We start from the raw sequence: 12,227 nt of genomic DNA on the forward strand, positions 1-12,227 counted from the left end.
TGCTTTGTGCCGTGATGCTCCAGGTTTCTTTGTTTTGTTTTTCACTGGGATGTATGAATCTGTAATCAAAATGTTTTTAAGGAGTTCTCCCTTTTTCCAGCTTCCTTTCCCAGCTGCCAACATGGTTTAGATCTAAGCTTTGAGAATTTTCATGACTGCAGTACTGGGGTTGTTTGCTGTTTCTAGATATATCCAATTAGTCAGCAGGCTCTGGTGCCTCATTTGTTCCCTCCGTGTCTCCTCCAATACACTTCCTCTAGAATATCAGAATACAAGAAATAGACTTTGCAAGCCAATCAATGCCATCAGAGGCTGAACCCTGCAGCTTCAACTGTAAGAAATGCCTCCTGAACAATGAAAATAGGGTTACTGTTTTGTTAATTACAGTTATACTGTGTCCCCTCTATCTCACAGAATGGCTCAGGTTGGAAGGGACCTCAAGGATCATGAAGCTCCAACCTCCTCACCATAGGCAGGGCCACCAACCTCCCCATTTAATACTAGACCAGGCTGCCCAGGACCCCATCCGACCTGGCCTTGAACACCTCCAGGGATGGGGCATCCACAGCCTCTCTGTGCAGCCTGTTCCAGCACCTCACCACTCTCATAGTAAAGAACTTCCCCTGACATCCAACATAAATCTTCCCTCCCTCAACTTAAAAACCATTTCCCCTTGTCCTGCTATTATCTACCTTCCAAAGAGTTGCTTTCCCTCCTGTTTGTAGGCTACCTTTAGGTACTGAAAGGCTGCAATGAGGTCACCCCACAGCCTTCTTTTCTCCAGGCTGAACAAGCCCAGCTCCCTCAGCCTCTCTTTGCAGGGGGGATGTTCCAGCCCTCTGATCACCTTTGTGGCTCTCCTCTGGACCCTCTTCAACAGCTCATCTCCCTACTATTGAAGACAGCGTATTTTCGCTAAGCTGCTTTTCTCTCATTTGGAAACATTTTGCTGACTTTGATTTACCCAGCAGTTAAAACAATTACCCAGGAGGCTTCTTATGCAGAGGTAGGATAGGTTATAGCAGTTAATCTGGGGTCTCCACCCTCTGCCCCTCAACATTTCATCACTTCAGACCATTCCACGTGCATCAGTCATGCGTTTGCCCCAAGAAGTTGCATCCATGGAACTGGCTTAAGTAGCTGGAAATTAATTTGTTTTCACTGTTCAACTGCAATAACCAAATTAAACAATGATTATAAAATAGGGAACAGTCCCATACTGTGCAGGTTTTACAAGCTGGGCAGCTATGGAAGCCTGAAAACATTAACAAGGCAAAATATCCCAAAGCCTCAAGGTTCTGCTATACACATGCCTACAGTATGCTCCAGGGCAGGAAGATCATCTGCTCCAGCAGCAAAAGCTCAAATCTCCATCAAAGGAAACAGAATTACCTGTTAGTGTAGGGGCTACTATTAAAGCTGCATTACCTTCATGATCATTGTGTATCTTGAGAGAAAAGTAAGAGAGGTTGTTTGGTCCAGAACATCTGCAACAATGCAAATTCAGACTTCCTTTCAGTTTTGTTTACACGAAAGGAGAAGCTCAAAGGAAGCACATTTAAGATCCAACAGGCTGACTCTTTTAGGTGCACACAGACCCATGCAGACAACACTGTAACTCCAACATGCAATCTGCTAACAAACAGCTATCACGTGTGGAAAGATAACGAACTAATTAGGCAGGATACCTGAACTCCACAGTTAGGTGCTGTGAGATTCTCAAAACCCCTGCTCAAATAGCAGGAATCTACTTTCAAGTGCCCAAATCTTCCCATGCAATGCACAGAGGTGGCTTTGTGTGGACCAGGGTTGCATCAAGAAGGCACTTAGAAATCAACTGCTGCTCAACACCCAAGACATTCTGTCATGCTAGATCAAGGTGAGAAATTAATGCAACTAATGCATGGTTCACAGTGGTAGCTGAACTGTCTTACATTGTTTATGACATTTTCACATCACAGAATCACAGAATCACTTTCCTCTGGAATCATTTTCCTCCTCATTTCAGTGCATGGTAGTATCTTACCTTAAGCAACATCAAGAGAAGATCAAATCAACTAGTAGTGAAAGAAAAGGAAAAGAAAGCAGTTCCTCTCATATGTGAGAAGAGTAAGAACTACACAGATAAGGCAGCTCAATTACATTCTTTTTCATCTTAGATTTTAAAAAGCAGAAAAAAGCTTAAAAAAAAAATTGTCAGGAGCGTTTGGTACAAGTCTCTACAGCACTCACAAGTTTAAATGTAACGTAGAAGGATTTCTAACACTTCTAATCCAATGCAAAACATTGGTACCCAGCACTTCCAGGCCAGAGAACTCAAGTGCTTCACACAGCATTTGGAACACCACGAGTGCCTGAGATCCATGCTTTGGAGGCGCCACCAGGCAGCAGGACTGCTCGTTATCCTTTGTGCTACAAAAATCCAAGTGCTCTCTACGAAATGTTACTGCTAGACCTCACCTCACTTGCAGTTCTGACTACACAGCCTGATCATGAAGAATTTGTTCCTAGAGAAAGAAAACCTCAAATACAAAGAGTTCCTTCCCTCCTTTGAGTATCCTACACTGAAGCAAACAAAGCCCAGCCGTTTTCACACACAACAATCTGGAACATGTGGATTAAACACAGGTTAATCACCACCCTCCCAAGCACGCTGGCAATGCTGCACATTTCATTCACGTGGGAAAGAACAGATCATGTCCAAATGAGACTGATGTCTCTTTACAGAGATGTATGGCTGTAAGTGATGGAGTTACCAGGGTGCACAGCTTGTCAACTAAGCAGCAGCACCAAGGCCACGGGTGCCTTATAACCCACCGCAAAGTAACACCATTTTCATTTTGGTTTAAGCTCAAACCTCGTATTCTAAGTTACCATTTATCACCAGCACTTCAGTAAAACTTGAGACGCACTCCTCTTCTCTTGCAAATACAGTCCTTCACACACAGTGCCTCAAACACTTGTTATCATATGGACATAGATTTAGGGAGGCAGCATTGAAGCTGTTTACATGGAAATGCGAGGAGGCCATGCAGAATAAGAATCCTGGTGCCTTGGGATGTTTTAAACTGCAGTATAAACTGGATGCAATCTTCATGTCGTGCATGAATGATGGCAGTTCCAGAAGGACAACATCCCCTGCTATCACACCAAACTATTGAGGCCGCCCTTGAAGAGAGAGGAATGCCACCTCCTGTCAACAACAACAATGACAAAATGCTCCTTGCAGCACCTGAATTTCCTTAGCAGTCTTCCACCTACGAAGTGACCAAGCTTGAACTTTTGTTCCCTCACCAAAGTTAGGAGAATCGCAGCAGCCTGCCAGCAGGCAAAGGAAAACACTGCTCTGACCTGCACAGTCTTGTGTTCCTCTGGTTAGTTTTTTTTTTTCCCCCACAAACTTGGCTGATAGCCTCTGAGCTGGATTCTCAGCTTCAATGACATCTTCAGGGAGACCAAGAGCTACAAGGATTGCATAGATGACTACAACAGATCAGCACCAAAATGGCTGAGAAGTCTGACTGCACCAGAAGAGATGCAGATACTACAGTGTAACATGGAAGCGTGAACTGGAATGCACAAATGGGAAATGCAAAGGATTCTAGATAAAAGCCAGGACCAGTGTGGCAGAACACAAGGAACACAGTCTTCACAGAAGGAAACTGATAGGTACAGCCATTTTGTACAAAAACATGCAGAGAATCACAGAGCACAACTCACAGCTCCCCGACAGAGCAATCATCTCACATAGCCCACTGGGGATGCTAAGGAAGCACATAAGGAGCTGGACCTGCACAGAGATTTTATCACGTTTGTTCTGCCAGCTCACAGGCTCCAGCCACAGAAGCAAGCTTCAGCAGCAAAGGGCTTAAAATAAAAACAGCAGAGCTTTAGGTTAGATGTTAGGAAGAAATTCTTTACTCATAGGGCGGTGAGGTAGTGGCATAGGCTGCCCAGAGAAGCTGTGGGTGCCTCATCCCTAGAGGGGCTCAAGGCCAGGTTGGATGGGGCCACGGGCAGCCTGAGTTGGTGGTGGCAGCCCTGCCCACGGCAGGGGGCTGGAACTGGTTGGGCTTTAAGATCCCTTCCAACCTAAGATGGTTCTCACGTCAAGGATGACCTGGCCCTGCCCACACTGCTGACAAAAAAGCAAATCCTGTTTCAGCTTTACCAAAATAGCCAGGAGACTGGAGGAAAAATAAGAAGCACAGAAATGGAGTGACAGCACAGAACTAGACAATGGAGGTTCTAAGCCAATAGCAGCTGCATGAAGGTGTCACAAACACTCTTCTCTGCAAACACTCAGCATCTGCAAGCAATGAAGGTGCAACCAATGCCTTTAAAAGTTAGACAGGAGCATGTGCATCTCAGAAGTCGGAGAACGAATTCCAGGGTACAGTGAATAGCTTTGTTGCAGATTCTTCTCCTCAGTGTTTGCATCTTGAGATACCCAAGCTAGAGAGCATTTCCACAGTTAGGTCTGCAGTCTGACTCTAAAGAGGAGCCATAAAATGAGAGAAGTTCCAGTTGTTCGTCAGCTGGACAGACACTGAGCTCTTGCAAAGCACGGATGGCCCGGAGGCACTGAGCTCCCTTGGCCTGAGGGGTCCCAGCCCTCTGGCAGTAGTTAACTATCAGTGGAGGAAGCGCTCTGAGCTAAGCGCTCTGACACTCTGCTGTCCCAGGTGTTAACTGCTGCTGGGCTGGGGAGGGAATCACAGAAGCGAGACCATCCCTCTAACAGGCACAGCAGTGCTCTGCTTTCCAGACTCCACAAAGAATGAAAGGGTGAGCCTGAGTGACACACCAGACTTAACAATTACTGCACTAAACCTGCCAGACACTGCTTCCTCAAATTGCCTCTTCAGTTGCTGAATCACCAGAACTGCACTCTCCGCACATGTTGCAACTTACTGTCCGACCTCAGGTGATCAGGCTGTGTGCAGGGCTCCACACACAGTGGTACAATCTCAGTACTTCCCTTCTTCTGCTCCAAAAAACCCAAAGGAAATCAAACACCCTGATGTCTGGGAAAAGGAATACCACATTGAGATTACCCAAAGCACAGACAGAGCAAATTCCGCAGTAACACCCACTATCCATGTTCACTCTGCTGACGTTTCTGTACAGGCTAGGAGCTGACCACTCTTCTTCCCCTTTTCCTCAACCCACTGGTTCCATTTTGATTCCTACCATGCATAAAGCGATGGTCCTCACTCCTCCACAGTTCAGCTACCTCCAGCCTACAATTTTTTTCCTCCTAATATTGACACAACCTTTCCGAGAGCGCCTTAGGCACACATTTCCTCACATCTCATCTCTGCTGCATTGCCCAGAAGATAGATGACAACGGCTGGGCAGACCACGCTGTTCCAACACTGGTCACTTTCATATATATTTAATTTTCTTTGTCCCGTTATCCTGTGTTCCTCCAGTCCCTTGCATCTCAATCCTATTTTTCTGTCGTTACAATTGTTCAAAAGGTCTTTGGGATGGGACTTAGCTTTTCACTATGTACATAGTAAAGTTCTGAATGTGATGTGGTGATACAAATTAATAATAATAGCTGCAGAACAGCAGTAATACTCTCCCCAGTTGCGATCGGCATGCTGGAAAGCTTACTTGATGTTTATAAAGCTCTTTGAGACTACTGGATGAAAGTCAGGCCAGTGATGCACAGGATTTATTGTTCTATTCAGCACTTCAGTATCCAAGGCTAGCATCTATTCTGGTTGAAAAAGATTTTTACTGTATTGTAAAATGGAAACAAAATGAAATATATACAGTGCATGGTGCTTCATATATAAGGCACAGGCAGCACAGAAACAGAATCTCATTATTGAAATGGATGTAGCTGAAGCTGTTACACACAGTAGGTTAAAGACCAGATTCAGTGACCTCTTATTCCATTTAATCAAAATTGTTAGTATATTTTTTTGGCCTTTGAAAAACTACATATATATTTTTTCTCTTCATCGGGTATTTCATCAAAGGTAATAAACCTTTGTAGTTGCTTATGATGTGAGTCTTAGAGCAGACTTGACCAGCAATGAAATGAAAATAAAGTGGATTTATGTTTAACAAACAAAAGCACAGTTCTTCTGTAACGCTCTGTGCATTTAACCACCAGCTCTTAACCATTCAGAGAGGCTGCCCTTCCTCTTCCCCATCACGAGCGTCTGTTCCTTTCGCAGCATCCCCAACACTCTATTTACCAGCGTCCCTGGCAAGCTCCCCCTCCAGCTCAGTTCTTGCAAAGCACAGAGGGGAGACGATGCTGTTTTAATGGTGCTAGTTATGCTATATGCGGTCTTGCTGTTTCTAGGAATAGACATATTCAGACATCAATTAACATCTAATTGCTGAAATTAATCTTGTTCCTCCGCTACAGATGCCACAGAGATCAAACCAAGCCCATTTACAGCTCTATTTTTAATTTAGTGGAATTACAGCTTTTCCATCCAATGAAAAATAATTAAGTGACATGCTGCCCAGAGAGCATACAGTGCAGGGATCAGGATGTTTATTAAAAGCAAAACAAGTGGGAAGAGACCATAATTGCTTGTGCCCATGCAAAAACACTTTTTCTGCAAGCCTTCCCCCTTTCTCATGCCTTCTCACCAGTACTTCACTCCTTCCAATCTGACTTCCAACCTCTGTGCTGCCCACAGTCCTTACTCGACACTGACCAAATTGACTTGTTTGCCACTACTTCTACTGCCTTACTCCTGGAATTTTCCCATCCCTCCTAATTGCATCCTTCCAAATAACTCTGAACCAACAATTCTGGCTGCTAGCATCCAGACCACTACAATCCAGGGCTTTTCTGAAGCATGAGAAAGCTGTGTGACTGATGGCAGTGCTGAAAGAACCTATTCCATGCTGTTTCATTCTACCCCAAAGCGAACACACTTTCTTTAAAAGACCAATATTGCAATACAACAAGAACATAAAGAGAAGCGAGGCCTTCCCAGCACAAAGGTCTCAATGCTCTGTCCAACTGAAAGCCCCACAGAACACAGAAAGCAAAGACCTTTCCAATTGGATGGCAATTACCTTATTTGTAAATTACACAGAATTTTCTGCTAAGGAAAAGCACTTGCTGTCACCTTGGAAATATATCCTGTGGTATACAAAACACAAAATTAACCTTAATGTAAACCCTATGCATAGAAACAGGACTTAGAAAAGCAAGCCCTGCTCAAACACACTGCTACATTCACACATCTCCCTTCTTCCTTTCGTCACACACCTCAAAGGCACAGAGATACCAGCATCCCAGACATGAGCTTGCTTCTGTGCTAACAGCTTCAGACAGTACTCAACACTTAAATAATAGTTACAGTTCAAGCAGTGCAAACACAGGGAAAGAATTCAAATTGAAAAACACAACAGCATTTTGGGGAGCACACCACCAGGGTAGAAGTAATGCTGAAACACACCAGCAGCCCCTGCAGAAACGTGCATTAGGTTTTCAAGTCACTTTACCCATTGCTTGTAGTAACAGCCAACACTTTACTAAGTAGGAGAAAAGGTGTTGCCATGGAAGACTGCAGCATCCCACTTCTGTCTTTTGTATTCAGTTGCAAAGCAAACTGAAGCATGATTTACATTCCCACCTCAGTTTCCCATTTATATAATGATGATACTAACATTCTGACACTTAAAAAAATATTTTATTATTTTTGTTAGACAAATGCAGCACTAATTGCATTTATTCATGCTAGTCACTTCTGTCATACTCATTATCTCTACTTGAGGCCATCACAGCTTTATTAGAGACACCAAAACTGCTTCATAAATTTCAATTACCTGGTACAAATCATTACTACTATTTTATTAACTCTTGTATAATTGCCTGGTGTGCATACAATTACAAAGCTAATGTATGTAAATTCCACTTCAGAAGCTCTTTCTGTACCTTTCATCTGCACGACTAGTACATATGTGTGCTGACACAGTTTTTTTCATTAGCTTTGAAATCTCCATCCTGACATTTTCACAGTACTTACACATACTGGTGTGAATTTAGACACTAAAACATTGGGTTTGGGTTTTTTTTTTTTTTTGCTTATTTCCAAAGCAGTCATTTGTGTTTCTGAATAGATATACATACATATATTATTCATGCCATTTAGATGCATACAGAAATATTTAAGTTTATAGAATATACAGAAAAAGATGATCACATCATAATTTCTCTGCTTGTCTTTTTTTTTTTTTTTTTTTTTTAAAGGAGCAGTCTTAGGCATCAGTAAAGTACTGAGATCCCAAATAGGAAAAGCCTTCACTCAGCTGTTGCCTGTTGATTTAACAGTCTCCTTTAATAGAACACGTGAAGACTTGAAACATGCACCTGGGGAAGGCAGCATTTGGTTCTGAGCATTTCCCAAAGGACCATTACTAATGGCTATAACAACTGTGTAGTCTCTGAGGCAGGGATCAGAGCTCTGGGCTCACAAGCGATTGAAGCTGCTCATGCGGGAGCCAAATTTCCCTTTCCCATATGTTATTTTCTGCATAGTGACAGAGGTAACAAGCACTCCAGCTCTCCCCCAGTAAGCTGCAGGCTTACTTCTAGGAAAGGAGAGAGATGTGACTTTGGAATCACAACACTGCAAAGCAAGCAATCACTCACTTTCTGCACAGTTTCTCTAGCAAGGTGTTATATACCAAGGCGACACCTCCATCTCCTCTCCTATGATGAGGATATGTAAAGGAAAGAATAAGAGCTCACTTTTGTTTGTAGGCACGTCTGCTCAACAAGGAATTTCATCCAGCCAGTATCCCAGGAGTCTGGAGGCAACTTTCTGAATTAAACACTCAAAACTCCAGTGAGGACGGATGACATACCTTTCATAAAATTGTTATGGTTGGAAAAAGACCTCTAAGACGATCTGGTCCAACCACCAACCCATCCCTGCCATGCCCACTGACCATGTCCCTCAGAGTCACATCCACACAGTTTTTGAACACCTCCAAAGATGGTGACTGCACCACCTCCCTGGGCAGCCTGTTCCAATGCCTCACTACCCCTTTCAGAGAAGAAATGTGACCTCCTAGAGTTCTGTGCCCTGCTCAGAACTCTGCCTGGCAGTCCTACTGACACACCTAGCTCTTCCTACACCTCACTCAAGTGCAAGCTGGGTTTGATCCAGGTTTCAGATGCAGCTCCAAGGACAGCTGCAATTAACGTTCTCTGGCGTTTAACAGTGCCACACTTCACTGTGCTGAGTTATTTTTGGTATCTAGCCCTCAGAAACCAACATAATGAAGCTACACTGACCTTCCTCAAAAATTAACAAGCACCTGAAGGTAAACACAGCAATTAAAAAAAAAAAGTTGCAAGCTTAGAACAGAAGCAGCAAACACCTGTGGCATTCGAACCTCTGAGGAGATGTCGGGTAGGGCTGCAGTGTGGATGCAGGGGGGAGCGAGGCCCGCGCTCCATCCTGGCACAAACGAGAGCGCCTCAGCAGCTCCGGCACAGCGCCGTACCCAGGAATTACGCAGCGAGTTACCGCAGCGCGACTGGGCGAGCCGGGAAAACAGCGCCTCGCAGGGCGTCTCGTAGATAAGCACGATGACCACAGAGTTACTATCAGATCGAATGATACAAATTAGGGATTGCGAGCCACAGAGCAGCTGCTTGAACTGACCGTCGCAGCTTCATTAGGGATCCCGGAACCCCACGGCAGCCCTCAGGGACGGGCTGCCAGCGCTCGGGACTCCGCCACCGCCTCCTTCGCACGGCGGCCTCTCCTTACCTCAGCCGCGGGCCGGCGGTCTCCGGCTCCCTCTGGCGGGGCCTAACCGTCCCTCCGGCTCTGGAACTGCCGCCCTACGGCCGGGCCGCCCCTCCGCCGCCATGGCGGTGCGGCTCGAGCCTCTGCGCTGCCCCTCCTGGCGCCGCAGTGGCCGCGAGCTGCGCCCGGCTGGCTGCGGGCGGGCCCTGCCCTCCGAGAAGGATCGCGCCCGGCAGGCCCGGGGTTGTGAAGGTCGATCCCGTGACAGAGAAGCCCCGTCTCCCCGTGGCAGCAGCCTCTGAGCCGCAGTCCGTTCAGCTGTGCCTTTTAGTGTTGTTCCCTGCTGGTGGAAGGGGATGGGAGGACGCTGCCTGCGCCTCAGTCCTTTAGCCTGTCATCCCTGAAGTTCCCCGAACTTTTTGTACCTTGCTGCCACCATGAAGAAGCAATGGTGGATAATACCCACCGTTCTAGGTGACTTTTCTGTTAGCACCTCTCACCCGGGCAGTGCCCTGGGTTGAATCAGGACAGCATACCCAAGGGGATGGGGCTTTTCAGAGCCTTCCGGGCACGGCCCTGGAACTGATGGCGCAGCTGTGAGAAGCGCTGAGATGGCAGCTCTGGGGAATTTCTTATGGTTTGGTAGCCGCTGCCTTAGGAAGATCTCCGAAGAGATGCTTCTTTGTTGTGCTTTTCAGGGCGATATCTGAGGAGAGGAAGGAACCTCTCCCTAGGACAGATAAGCCGCGTTTCTTGTAAAGAATAATCTCATTTTAAATGTGAATGGTCTCCTTTAACAGAATAAGCTGCTTTATCGCTTATTTCGTCTGTACAAAACACACCAGATTTGTTGCTAGAGATAAAGCTTTAGCAAAGGACAATGTTTAACAAAAGTATCAAAGGATTTCTCACAAAGCAACACTCAATATACACTTCACATTAGTAATACCAGGGAAAGAAATAGATAGTCATTGTAGATCATCCATCTCCAGAGGAAAAGGACTCTGCAGTAGGTTCTGTGTAAAACTTCTAGCAGCCCAGAAGTCCCTGCGTGTTATTTCAGCTGTGTTTCACTGAAGATCAGAGAACAAAACAGTGACCCCTTAAATACGTGCTTGCATTAAACTCACGGTGTCAACCAATATGCCAGCATTACACACCTGGATGAGTGTATGGAGATCAGAAAGTGTTAAATTGCTGGTGGATTGCTTTCCCTTCATTGTTTGCTTGCCCAGCATCTCAATGGCAATTGTTTGGGTATGCTGCAACAAATTACGTTGCAGAAGGAAAACTAAATACTGCCTCAGCTTCCACAACAGCATCAAGCTCACACTGTAGCTCAGCTAAATCTTCCTTTGAGGTCTCTGCCAGACAAATCGTTATTTAACACACCTACTTTTATTTTTTTAATAAAATTGTCTTTAAAATGTATGGGGCGCATCGGAGGGTATAAGGTATACAAGGACGGACAGTGCACTGTCAGCCAAATAAGCAGCTAAATGCAATAAATAAGTAACGAGAGGAAGCAGAAGGTCCTGAAAGACAGGTCCATAAAGATGCTGAAATGCCCAAGACAGCAGTCTCACAGATGGGCAAATAATAAAACTTTGCTGCCAGACAGCCACCCCGCACAGAGGACATGGAAGACAAAGCTGCCGCTTCTCAGGGCAGGTGCGGGAAGGCTCCAAACACAGGCACAGTCACTCCCAGGGCTAGAAATACATGGGAGTAGTCAGAGAGATGCTAATTGGAGGTCACAAGGGAAAGGAGAATCTGTTCCTATTTACAATGATAAGCTCAGTGCGACTGTCCCAGAGGGATTAGGTAGTCTGCAGTTTCCATTCACTAAAAACATTTGACATCGTGTGGTAATGATGATGTGACCCACTCAAGCAAATCTGGAATTGATCTCTCTTCTTCCTTTCTCTTTCTCCAAGGCAAGAAGGGCAACAATCACCTCATGCCACATGTCCAGCAAATCTGAGACATGAGGTAGGATTTCTACACCTTTGAAAACAGGGCAGTAAGTAACATGCCCAGTCTGCTTGCCTGCTCAGATGTATAACAGAAATTAAAACGGAGGTGTGGGAGGGAACACAACTGTGATCTGCCACAAGTGGTACATAAAGAAACGCATGAGGAAAAATCCGTTTTTTGGAAAGTGACACTGTTGTGAAACTGTTAAATCCAAGCTGATGCCATTATTCCCAAGCATTTCATTGATTTGTTACATTGCCAAAAACATCATTAACTACCCAGATCACTGTGTGCCCTTGGCTTCTCATTTCTCCGTTTAAATGGGTGGAGACTGGAAGAGATACTTTGAAATAGAGGAGCTGTAAATTTAAGCAGTATTTGATTTTCAGAGTTGGCAAGATTTCTTAACTGCCAGTGAAATGAATCAGAGGGGCATTTGCTCAGCACTGCTGAAAATTAGGGTGGTTTTGCTCAGGCGGTGCATTAATGTGGGAAAAAGAAAGA

The 12,227-nt window shown here is 45.1% G+C and overlaps 1 long non-coding RNA gene across 4 annotated transcripts in view; it reads right to left on the reverse strand.

Annotated features, from left to right (window-relative positions):
• Positions 1-9,846, reverse strand: part of LOC122182304 — a 39,710-nt gene extending 29,864 nt beyond the window's left edge. For all 4 annotated transcript variants that reach the window (XR_006179764.1, XR_006179762.1, XR_006179760.1 and 1 more), the window contains exon 1: positions 9,768-9,846. This is a non-coding gene — a long non-coding RNA (uncharacterized LOC122182304). The remainder of the gene's footprint in view (positions 1-9,767) is intronic.
• Between the last annotated feature and the right edge of the window lie 2,381 nt (positions 9,847-12,227).

Source organism: Lagopus leucura, unplaced genomic scaffold, assembly GCF_019238085.1.
Source record: "Lagopus leucura isolate 7727_CA_CO unplaced genomic scaffold, USGS_WTPT01 Super-Scaffold_73, whole genome shotgun sequence".
Lineage (NCBI taxonomy): Eukaryota > Metazoa > Chordata > Aves > Galliformes > Phasianidae > Lagopus > Lagopus leucura.